Here is a 13,039-nt window from a genome sequence, read left to right as displayed (position 1 = left end):
GCTTCTCCCGTTTGAGTCTGGGTCCCTAGAGACTCGCCCGGATCTGGAGCTCAGAGTCTGCGACTCCCTCCCAATTGAAAACGCCAATCGCGCCCTCCGCCACCAGCCCACTCCGCACGCACTCTGCACCTGAGTGTTTCACTTCAGCACTGCGCCTCCTCTGAGTCTGGGTATGCGTTTCTCTTTCCTCTAGTTGTAGGACTTCCACTCAGCCAACGTTCCTATGGTTCTGGGTGATGTCCATTCCGTCTTTTAGTTTCACTTTTGAAGTGGTTGTTCGAGGCAGCAAACTCCGGCGTTAACCTATGCCGCCATCTTGGTTCTCTCCTCATGTGTGAAATCTTTTCTCTTATTTTTCTGAGGATATTGAGAGTACTTGTGTATGCTGTGTTTTCTACTTCGTGCAGGTAGCTTTATTTTGTCAGCCATTTTGGCCTCTGAATTCCACACTCGCGGTTTTCTTCTAATGTCTGTTGATCCTTAGCTTTTGTTCACACTTAACATTGAGGACCTAAAGAACTACAATTGCTCGTGCTCATCAATTATGATCCTCATTATTTGGCTCTGACTGGACTGTTTCAGTGGATCCCTGGTATCAGTGTCCTACACTTTTTTTTCTCTTGGATTTGTTAGCTTCCCCAGAGAAGCTTTCCAGTCTCCCACCTGGAGGGTATCTGGCTGCCACCATCCTGGTTGCCAAATATAGTAAGAAGGCAGAAACCAGGGTTTCAGCTCTCATTATTTTAATTCCATTCCATTTTCAGTACAATATCCGTGCTCTCAATTCTGTCAAGTGCCTTCCCCCATCTCTATCTAAATATTCACTGTTTTACTCCCTCATCCCAGGTGTGAGGAGCAGTTGCTGTATATGTTTGGGGGGGATGATCTCTTCCTTAAGAGGCTTTCAAATAATTCTCCTTTTCTCAGTCTTTACCCCAATTTCCAGAGATATCTTTGGGAGTTCCCCCAAGTAATGAGTTGCTTCTTAGGTTCCCCATTGCTGGCTTGTTATTCAATATTTGCAATACTGCTAAATCATTTACCACTTGTCCATTTGCTTTCTACCTCCTAAAATTTCATTACTGTGAGTCTTCTCTTTTTCCTTGAGATTTATTATCCTATTTTTAAAGCATTTACTATCATTTTAGTGGATTTTCAGTACAGAGCAGACACAAATTATGTGCTAAAGCTGCCATTACTTAATACTTTTCTTATTAACCAATCTCGAAAGTCACTACCTGTGCACAGTCAGGTTCTAGAAATCTGCCTTTGAAAGGGTTCATGACACCTGCCCCGAGCATGCTGAAAAGCATGGAGATGCTACTTACACATCCTAGAACCTTGCTTTTCAAATTATGTTCTATATGCTAGTATCACTGGCATTATCTAGGAATTTATTCTAAAATGCAGAATCTCAAACTCTGTACCACGCTTACTGAATCAGAATCCACATTTTAACAAGATACTCAGCTAATTCATAGCCAAATGCAAAACTGAGAAGTACTGGTTCATAACAACAGCCCTAAGGTTCTATTCAATATTATCAAATTACGTTTGTAAATCAATTGGGCAGGATCTTTCATCCTAAATTCACAAAACTGTCTATAGGGATATGACCTAAGGGAAAGAATGGTTAGTCACAAAGTTGAGTGATGATCCAGAACAGGTCCTGGGACTTCAAATTCTGTACACAATTATGCCAATTATCAGAATAAAGACTGTCTAAGTGATGCAATAGAATGCCAGATACAGATGCAGTTTTATTTTAGTGGGAAGAGTATAAGTGATGTATGTATTACCCTTCTTAATGGAACCAAATTTTTAAAAGCAAGAATTTGTTCTTGTATAAGAACCTGGTAAATAAGTGATATTGACAAAGATTAGAACAGTCAATTCATCCTTGCCTTTGTCAATACTTTGACTTCAAAGAATTAGAAAGAAGCACCTGCTGCCTTGAAAATAAGGACATCTATTCTCTCAAATCCAGGTTCCCTTTAGATCCAAGATATTAAATCTCAGAAGAAAAGCTCACAGATTGAAATTTGGTCATTCAGTAACAGGGAGTATGCTCTGGGAAATCTTCTAGATCTAAAAGGAAGCAGCTATTAAATATATGACATTTAGGATTAAGGGATTATAGCTACCAATTCAATGAATTGACCTTACCTGAACAAGCCTAGTACTAGTGGGCCCAAGGCTATTAAGAGTAGCCAACTGGCTTGGCTCAGTGGTTGAGCATCAATCTGTGGACCAGGAGGTCTCGGTTCAATTCCAGGTCAGGCCAGATGCCCAGTTTGTGGGCTTCATCAACCAGTATGGGACATGCAGGAGGCAGCCGATCAATGATTCTCTCCCATGATTGATGTTTCTATCTCTCTCTCCTTCTCCTTTCCTCTCTGGAATCAATAAAAAATAAAATAAAAATAAATAGTAGCCAATTGGCCCTGCCAGTATGGCTCCATGGATTTAACATTGTCCTGTGCACCAAGAGATCATCAGTTCAATTCCCAGTCAGGGCACATGCCTGGGTTTCAGGCTCGATCCCAGTTATCTCTCTCTCTCTCTCTCTCTCTCTCACCCCCTTCCTCTTTCTAAAATCATAAAAACAGCCCTAGGCAGTTTAGCTCAGTGGATAGAGTGTCGGCCTACAAACCAAAGGGTCCCAGGCTTGAACCCAGTCAAGGGCATGTACCTTGCTTGCAGGCTCCTCCTCAAACCATGCTCTGGTCAGGCGTGTGCAGGAGGCAACCAATCAATGTGTTTCTTTCACATCAATGTTTCTCTGTCTTTCTCTTAGACCCTGTCTAAGAAAGCAATTCCTTTTTCAGGGCCTGAGCTGGGGAGGAGTCTTCAACCAAGGTACGTGCCCTTGACTGGAATCGAACCCAGGACCCATTGGTCCACAGGAGGATGCTCTATTCACTGAGCCAAACCATCTAGGACAGACAAGGTCTCTATTGGAATAAACAGAAGTCTGGTAAACATAGTGTAACGGGCCGTATAGCTTTATACTGCTATAGTAATCAATAATGCTAACTCAGATAGCAGAAGAAATTGGCGGCCCTGTCATTATAGAAATAATGAGAACTAACAAGTGCTAACAGCATGTATCCGTAATGTTATGGGGACCTAGCAGGTTTTAGTTCCTATCCCAGCTAAGAACAGGCTAACCACAAGAAGTCAGCTGACATAGATCAACCTCTGCTTGCTGACTCTGACTACCATGTAACTTATAGGAAAATGGCATATTCTAGGAAGTAACTTTAAAAGAAGCAGACTCTAACCTTCAGACATTCCAGCTTCAGGAAATTAGCTAACCCTCAACTGTAAAACCAGGACAACATAAAACAGGATAATGTGCACCCGACCATTGCTTGACCTGTTTCAAGGTCTTTATCAGAATGGATTGTGCTCGTCTGCATGTAGAGAACTTTTCAATCCCCTCCCCTTGATCGCGCTGTTCTGTTTTCCCTCTTCCTTCTTATAAAACCCTGCCTGCACAGAGATGTTAAGATAGTGTTTGGGACAACAATCTCCCATCTTTCTCAGGCTGCCAGCTCTTGAATAAACCATTTTTTTTATACCAGCACCTGCCTCTCAAGTATTGGTTTTCAAAGCAGTAGGCAGCCAAACCTGGGTTCGGTATCAATAGCATTATAAGTGGAATAACATTCTGAGGTAGTATAATTGAAATGCAGGTTTGGCTGTTTGCTGCAACAAAAGCTAAACTTGTGAGACAGTTGCTGGTGCAAAAGGAAAGAGGTTTTATTCATGTGCTGTGACCTGGGAGAATGGTGGACTCCTGTCTCAAAGACCATCTCCCTCCTGCTCAAGCCTATGGTTCTTATAGGGATAGGGAGGGGAGGACCTTCTTTTGCTAACCAATTATGTTGCTAGCTTTTGGCAGGCATGGGCTCTGTCCATTCATCTTTCTAGCTTTTAGCATACTCAGTGTATGAACCTCCCCCCTGCCCCATCTTGGCCAATGGAGGAGACGCCCTAGCTGTGCTCCTTGACTATCTATGGCAACAGTAGCACCTGAAGATTAATGAAGCTATTTTCCAGAAATACAAATTTGTGAAAAATGGAATCCTTTTCTCTCTTGGAAAATGAAAAATATTTGGGTCCTCACTCTAATGAGACATAGCATAGGATGAAAGGGTGCTTATTTTTTAAACCAGCTGTACACCTACCTTCAAATAAGGATACTTTACCCATTACCCAGGGGTGGATACAATGGGTATCAGGACTGTGTGTCTTCTCATTATGGGGAGAGAATGAGAACGTCTTTATTTGTACAAAGGAAAGTATCTTGTCATCAAAGGCATAAAGTTGTTTTGTTATTTTATGGACGTTCAACATGTAGAAGAATTGAATGGATGCTGAGTAGCCAACCGGATGAAATGTGTTGGTTATGAAGCTATTTCCTTAAGTTTATACCCGTCTTTGCTCTCTTTTATACACTGTGCCTGGGACTCTGCAAATCATATTAACCTTCTGCCAGCTCTTTCCATTAGGATCTTCTAACAGAGACTCAACAGGGAGACTGGAGGCTGGAAGGATGAGGGATTCATGTATTCCTGTTTGCTCGTTGTTCCTGTCGGTGTCCCCATAGCAATCATTCTTTATTCTGTCATCAACACTTGGCTTCAGTAGCAACACCTGACTGCAGGTCACAGTTGTTTTCTACTTTCTCCACACTGGTCTCGTTATGCTCCTTCAGAGATACCACCACCAGCCAGCTGGCCCCTTCTCTCCACAAAGCTGACTCGCAGCTCTGTAGAGACATCCTCCCAGCTCCTATGGTACCAGCACCATTCAGCCAGTGCCTCATCCTCAGGGATCTGATTTCCACCTCCTTGGGGAGGCGGGGGTCTCTCCTTAGGGCACCACGATTCAAATAATCCCAACATATTTTCTTTCCCAGCCTTAGGAGTGGCATTTGCTTCTTGCAGTTCTACCTCCACAAAACTTCAGTGTTCCCTTCTGATCTTCCAGTTCCCTCAATCACTGGTTCACAATTCTTTATGTGAAGTTTTCTCTCTTAAAATAACCACCATGGTTTCTCTTTTTCTACTTAGACCTTAACTGATATTTATACCTCTAGCGATTTTAACATACTCATAACTCTTTTAGAGATTAAGTCCTTTCCCCATTTGAAAATCACTGCTGTAATTATGGTGGCCATATGTTCCAGTTTGCCTGGAACAATACTGATTTATGCCTGTTGTCCTGGCATAAATTGCTAATAGTATAATAAAATATGTAATTCCCTCAGACATAGGGAGCCACTCTTCCTCAAGGGAATGTTTTCTATCTCTCAGGTATATTGTGGAACAAGAAAGTCAGAACCACTACTATAAAGGTACTGTATAGTAATTGAAATAGTATGGTACTGGCCTAAAAACAGACCATAGACCAACAGAGCAGCATTGAGAGCCCAGAAATAAATCACAGATAGATGGTCAACTAATATTTGACAAAGGAGCCAAAAATACTCAGTGGGGAAAGAAGTCTCTTCAATAATTGGTATTGGGGAAACTATATATTCACATGCAAAAGAATGAAATTGGACCGCTATCTTACACCCCTCACAAAAATTAACTTAAAAAGGATTAAAGACTGAGTAGGATTGAGAGCCGCTGTCTGCATGGCCCGATCTTCTGTTCCGCGCCAGGTCCCCCACTTGTGTGCAGCATGCCGGGCCCTCGCCTGCTGGCCGCGCTCTGCGGCTTGCAGCTCTGCGTCTCGGGCCTCTTCGCAGGCCCCGGTGATTTCTGTGACTCCATCGCGTGCCTGAATGGTGGGACCCGCGTGTCGGGACAGTACGAGCTCCCCTTCTACTGCCTCTGCCCGGAAGGCTTTATGGGGCCCATTTGCAACGAGACCGAGAAAGATCCGTTTCCAAAACCCCTGCCACAGGGGAGGAGGCACACTGTGGCAATGTCTTCACACAGTACGTCTGCGAGTGCCCGCAAGGCGACAGGAGCATCCACTGCGAGAGCTGGTGCGCCATGCCGCTGGACATGGAGACCGGTGCCATCGCCGACTGGCAGATCTCCCCTTCGTCCGTGCACTTGGGCTTCATGGCTTTGCAGCGCTGGGCCCGGGACCTGGCCCGCCTGCAGCGCTCGGGCCTTGTCAATGCCTCGACAGCCAGCAACTACGATAGGAACCCCCGGATCCAGGTGAAACTGCTGGGCAAGATGCATGTGACGGGCATGGTGACGCAGGGCACCAGCCACGCAGGCAGAGCTGAGTACGTGAAGATGTTCAAGGTGGCTTACAGCCTGGACAGGAAAAAGTTCAAGTTCATCCAGGAAGACGGGAACTTGGGAGACAAGGTATTTATGGGTAATGTGGACAACAGTAGCCTGAAGGACAACATGTTTGACTTCCCTCAGGAGGTGCAGTATGTGAGGCTGGGGCCCGTCAGCTGCCATCAGGGCTGCACCCTCCGCTTTGAGCTCCTTGGCTGTGAGTTGAATGCAGGATGTGATGAAACCCCTGGGCATGAAGGACAAATTTATCACTGACAAGCAGATCATGGCCTCCAGCAACTATAAGACCTGGAGCCTGAATTCCTTCAGCTGGTATCCCTACCTCCTGCGGCTGGGCCAGCAGGGCAAGTTCAACGCCTGGACCGCTGAGAGAAACCCTGCCTCCGAGTGCTGCAGATCACTTCGGCCCTCAGAAACAGGTGACCGCATCATCACGCAGGGGCCCGATTCCGCGGCAGCATCCAGTACGTGACAGCCTACAAGGCGGCCACAGTAATGATGACCGGAACCGGACTGAGTATACAGACTGGGGGTGAAGGCAGAAGATCTTCCCAGGCAACTTTGACAATATTCCCACAAGAAGAACATGTTCGAGATACCCTTTCTGGCCAGCTTTGTGCACATCCTGCCCGTGGCCTGGCACAACCGAATCATCCTTTGTGTGGAGCTGCTGGGATGCTCGTAGGTCCAGCCAATGGACTGGATGGCCATAGGGTATGTGCCCCATTCCTGGTTCTCCTGACCTTCTGTGGTCCTGCTGCCTCCTCCACCCACCACCCTCCTGATTGTAGTGTGAGGCAGGGGGTGGGGGGGGAGTTAGTCACCTCTCCCTCCCTCTATCCTCCTCACACCTCACCTCCCACACGCCTGCCCCACCTCCCACCTGCCCCTGGCACCAAGCCCTCATGCCTTCCCATTTTCTACACTTGGTTTTCGCCAAAAGGGTGAGGCAACCCAACCCACTATCTTACGTGCTGTGGGAATTGAGTAGGTCTGGGATGGACAGGTAAGAGCAAAGCTGGGGGTATGGGTTACATACACCTCTCCAGATCCCCAATTCCAACCTCTGTCGCCAATAGCCTACCTCCCACCCCCATGTTCCCATGGCCCTGGAGAAAGGCCCCCAGGTACCAGGCTGGAGATAACAGTCCCCTGCCGGTCAGCCTGGAGGCACCATGCTGCCATTCCTGATGCAGTCACCCAGCCCTCAGACACTCCCCACCCACCTCTCTGGAGATCCCTCTTGACCTCTTGACCCTTGAGCTGCAGCCTAGAAAGCAGAAGGGGGTGGGATGGGTCTGTGGACAGACAGGAGGAAGTGGGTGGGCTTGGGGGAGGAGGGCTGAGTGCACAGGCAGCTTCCAAAATATATTTTGGGGGAAAAAAGGATTAAAGACTTAAATTTAAGACCTAAAATTAAAGCCTTAAAATTCTAAGACAAAAACAGGGAAAAAGCTCTTTGACATTGGTCTCAACAAGAGTTTTTTTGGATATGACACACACACACACAAAAACAAAACTAAAACATCAAACTGAAAAGCTTCTACACAGCAAAAGAAATCATTAACAAAATGAAAAAGACAACCTGCAAAATGGGAGAAAATCTTTGCAAACCATATATCTATCTAATAATGGGTTAATATCCAAAATACATAAGGAACTCATGCAACTCAGTAGCAAAAAACAAAATCCAATTTAAAAATAAGCAGAGGATCTGAATAGGCATTTTTCCAAAGAGGCTATACAAATGGCCAGCAGGTATATGAAAAGGTGCCCAACATCACTAATCATCAAGGAAATACAAATCAAAACCACAATATCACCCCATACCTATTAAAATGGCTATTATAAAAAAGACAAGAAACAAGTGCTAGTGAAATGTGGAGAAAATGGGACACTTGTACATTGTTGGTAAGAATGTAAATTGGTGCAGCACTATGGAAAACACTATGGAGTTTCTTCGAGAAATTAAAAATAAAACTATCAGATGATTCAGCAAGACAACTTCTGGGCATATCCTATCTAATAAAAGAGTAATATGCAAATTAACCGTCACACCCTCACTCTGACATTCTGTCACAAAGATGGCGGCAGCCACGGAGCTGGAGTGAGCAGGAGCTTCCCGCCTGCCCTGGCCAGCTCTGAGCTCCGCTCAAGGCTACAAAGTTTTAATTATAAAAGATAAATAAAACCCAGATACCTGCTTCCAGCCACCATGGCCTCCTCTCAAGGAAGAGCTGGGAACATGGGCTGCCAGGGGCCATCCAGGCTTTGAGCCAGACCAAGGCTACAAAGTTTCAATTATAGAAGTTAAATAAATCCCAGATACTTGCTTCCAGCCCATGGCCCTGGCAAGCCTGAAAACAGCTATCAGCCCCTCACCCAGGCTGGCCAGGCACCCCAGTGGGGACCCCCAACCTGAAGGGGGTGTGACCAGCCTGCAAACAGCCATCAGTCCCTTACCTAGGCTGGCCTGGCACCCCAGTAGGGACCCCCACCCTGAAGGTGGTGTGGCCAGCCTGAAAACGGCTCTCAGCCCCTCACCCAGGATGGTCCCTGCTGGTAAGTGGACAGCCCCCGAGGGCTCCCAGGCCGCCAGAGGAATGTCTGACTGCCAGCTTTGGCCCGATCCCCCGGGGAGTGGGCCTAAGCCAGCAGGTGGACATCCCCCGAAGGGTCCCAGACTGTAAGAGGGCACAGGCCAGGCTGAGGGACCCCTCTGAGTGCACAAATTTTTGTGCACCACGCCTCTAGTATCTGAATAAAATGAAATCACTATCATGTAGAGATATATTTACATTATACATTGCAGCATTTTCCTAGTGGCCAATACATGGAAACAACCTAAGTGTCCATCAGTGAATGAATGGATAAAGAAAATGTGAGAATATATATAAACATACACACACGCACACACACACACACACACACACCTATGTATAGATAGAGAGAGAGATACATATACAAATGGAATATTATTTAGCTGTAAAAAGGGAAGGAAATCTTGTCGTTCATGAAAACATGGATGGACCTTCAGGGCATGATGCTAAGTGAAATAAGTCAGACAAAGACAAATACTGTATTCTTTCATTTATATGTGGAATCTAAAAAAGCCAAATTCATAGAAATAGAGAGTAGAACGAACGGTGGTTGCCAGGGGATGGAGAATGGGGAGATGTTGGTCAAAGGAATCAAACTTACCTAATTTACCTTACTTTCACATTATCCATGAATATCACATTATATACTTTAAACATACACAATGTTATATGGCAATTATATCTCAATAAAGCTGGAAAAATATTTAAAAACCAGAACTACTGTTTAACAATAAATAATACAATCAATTAAAAATAAAAGATTGCTCAATACCAACAGCTAAAAGATTAAGAAATTATAAAATTTATAAAGTAAGTCAAGAAGTCAAAAATTAAAATAGCAAATGCTCTGAAAAATAAAGATCAAAAAAAGTGAAATTAAAAAGACAAATTAAAATGACAAAATTATTTTCAAAATTAGAGGGGAACTAAAACATAAGAGATTATATAAAAGTCAAAGTTCAGCATGTGGTACCGTTTAAATAAATTAAATAAAAAGATAAGCATAAAATTATTAAATTTAGAGAAAAAAAGTTTTAATAGGTGCTCAACTCCATTTCTGCCTCTGTTGCCGCCATGGCTCCCATGATAAAGCCTGTGTCAAAGCGGGCAAAGAGAAGCAGGCTCTGAAGTCTACCCTTGACCGCAGCCATCCAGATGGAATCATGGATGCTGCTAATTTGGAGCAGTTTCTTCAGGAGAGAAGCACAGTGAATGGAAAAGCTGGGAATGGGAATCTTGGTGAAGGGGTTGTAATCTTTGAAAGGAGCAAGAGGAACATCACTGTAACTTCTGAGGTGCCTTTTTCCAAAAGGTACTTGAAATATCTCACAAAAAATATCTGAAGAAGAAGGATCTGCATGGCTGGTTGCGCACAGTTGCTAACAGCAAAGAGAATTACAAATTGCTTTACTTCCAGATAAACCAGGATGAAGAAGAGGAGGAAGAGGAGGATTAAAGCTCATTTACCTGGCAAATTTTGTATGAGTTTGTATGAGAACCAAAAAAGATTTTTTAAATAGAATAAAATAGTTAAAATTGAAAAAAAATAATGCATTATAAGAAAATTACAGTTGATTAGACATAAAACATACATGCAGTACAAACAGAAATGTAAAAATTAAGTAGACAAAATATATGTTTAAACAATGCAAAGAAAAAACAGATAAACAATTCTGGAATCTAAGACATGTAAAATGTAAAATTTCACTGAATTAAAAGAGATACAGCTTAAATGCGTTAAGATTAAAGCCTTGTTTAATCTTAAAGCAAGCGGCTCCTTAGCTGGGGAGCAAAGAAGTCTTGACCATTTATCTTCCCATTTATCTTCACAATGTTTGTGCCTCAAAAATACTAAAATACCTGCAGGAGAAGGATGAGCATTCACCGTCAAATCTCCTGGCAGAGAGGTTACAGCCAGAGGTGAGCCTCCCTGAGAAAACCAAACATGGTGTTTACCAGGCTGTAATTGGTAGGCAAGGTGCCAGGTTGTCTGGGTGACCAGCTTGCAAAAAATATCTCTGCCCATTATCACCTCCAGAAATAAGTTCAAAGGTTGCAGAGGTAGTAATCAGTTCCAGAAAAAAAATGTTATGATGATTATTTTTAAATGTATGATGTTTAAAAATAAATGCTTTAGACAAACTATTTTATAATCACATTAAAAGAAAAATGAGTTGCCGAAACCGGTTTGGCTTGGTGGATAGAGCGTCGGCCTGCGGACTGAAAGGTCCCAGGTTCGATTCCGGTCAGGGGCATGTACCTGGGTTGCGGGCACATCCCCAGAGGAAGATGTGCAGGAGGCAGCTGATCGATGTTTCTCTCTCATCGATGTTTCTAACTCTCTATCTCTCTCCCTTCCTCTCTGTAAAAAATCAATAAAATATATTTAAAAAAGAAAAATGAGTTGAAAGTCCCCTATAGATACTGCGTAACTGAATGGGAGAGCAAACACCCATAAAAGTGAAGGGCTGTAAAAATATCTCTCAAATAGAGCATTAAATGTAAATGGATTAACTCTCATTTAAAAAGAAGAGTTGCCAGGGATATTTGCTGGCAACAAGACACACTTGAAAAGATATTAACAGACCTCGCTGGTTTGGCTCAGTGGATAGAGCATCCCCCCTGCAGACTGAAGGGTCCCGGGTTCAATTCCAGTCAAGGGCACGTACCTTGGTTGCAGGCTCCACCCCAGCACAGACCCTGTTTGGGGCTCTTGCAGGAGGCAACCAATCGATGTGTTTCTCTCACATCGATATTTCTTTCTGTCTTTTCCTCTCTCTTCCACTCTAAAAACCAATGGAAAAATATCCTCGAGTGAGGATTTTTTTAAAAAAGACATTAATAATAATTAGAAAATCTAAGATCTATCATGTCAGTATAATTTAGAAAATTCAAGTGTTATCACCTTAATATCAAATTTCAGAGCAAAATAATTTAAGTAGAAAAACAGAATCACTCAATAAGGATAAAAATAACTTAACAAAAAGTTAATGATCCTGAACAACTAGATACAAAATACAATTTATAAAGAGGAGAGGAATAAGAAGAAAGCAGGGATAGGTAGAAATGTAATTAAAGATTTCAATGTTTGACTATCAAAATATATTACTTAGACCGGGCCAGCATGGCTCAGTGGGTTGAGTATCGACTCATGAACCGGGGGTCACTGTTCGAGTCCAGTCAGGGCATGTGCCCTCATTGTGGGCTTCATCCCCAGTAGGGGATGTGCAGGGGGCAGCAGATCAATGTTTCTCTCTTATCATTGATAGTTCTATCTCTCCCTCTCCCTTCCTCTCTGGAATCAATAAAAAATATTTTTTTAAATATGTTATTTAGGGCCCTGACCAGTTTGGCTCAGTGGATAGAGCGTCGGCCTGTGGACTGAAGGGTCCCAGGTTCGATTCCGGTCAAGGGCATGTACCTTGGTTGCAGGCACATCCCCAGTAGAGAGCGTGCAGGAGGCAGCTGATCGATGTTTCTCTCTCATCGATGTTTCTCTCTATCCCTCTCCCTTCCTCTCTGTAAAAATCCAATAAAATATATATTTTTTAAATGTTATTTAGGAAGCAAAAATTTTAATGAAGAATCTATTATAAACTATAGGGTTCTTTTTTTTATGCCCCCAAGTTATACATTACAATAAATAACTGACAAATAGGGTAAAGAAATTTGATTACCAAGAAGATATGAATGTCACAAGTCTGGTCATATACTGGAACACAAAGATGCACTCCAAAAATTTTAAAGGCAGCGCATTTCACTTGTACAATGTGTTAAAATGAAAAGTGTGACTGAGCCAGGACTCCCTGCCCAATGCACATAGAAGCCAATATTATGATATCAGCTTTTGAGAAAAGAGGAAGCTCATTTCTGAGTCTATGAGCAAGGAGACAGGAGGCAGGCTCAAATCTATTTCTCCAACTCACGGTTCAGGGCCGAATTTTAAGGGTTTTCAACACCAGATATTCCTGGACAATAGACCCTTCGATTCTGAAAGGGTTCCGGTACTCAGGTCCCTGTCATGTCCTGGTCCTTTGGTTCCATGATGGGGAGCAGTTAAGGGTTCACAAATATTACTCATAAAGTGGTGTAAACTCTGTTTCTGGGTTTTGTTAAAAATAGGATAGGATCTGCCTGGCCAGTATGAGCATCGACCTA

At 43.4% G+C, this 13,039-nt stretch overlaps 2 pseudogenes; both read left to right on the top strand.

Annotated features, from left to right (window-relative positions):
- The first annotated feature begins 5,604 nt into the window (after positions 1-5,604).
- On the top strand, positions 5,605-6,966 carry LOC102753021 (annotated as a pseudogene).
- A 2,989-nt stretch (positions 6,967-9,955) lies between these two features.
- Positions 9,956-10,379, top strand: LOC102771039 (annotated as a pseudogene).
- Positions 10,380-13,039: the final 2,660 nt, after the last annotated feature.

This window comes from Myotis davidii, unplaced genomic scaffold (genome assembly GCF_000327345.1).
Source record: "Myotis davidii unplaced genomic scaffold, ASM32734v1 scaffold509, whole genome shotgun sequence".
NCBI lineage: Eukaryota > Metazoa > Chordata > Mammalia > Chiroptera > Vespertilionidae > Myotis > Myotis davidii.
Note: the sequence above shows the minus strand (reverse complement) of the source record. Positions and strands in the feature narration are given on the sequence as shown.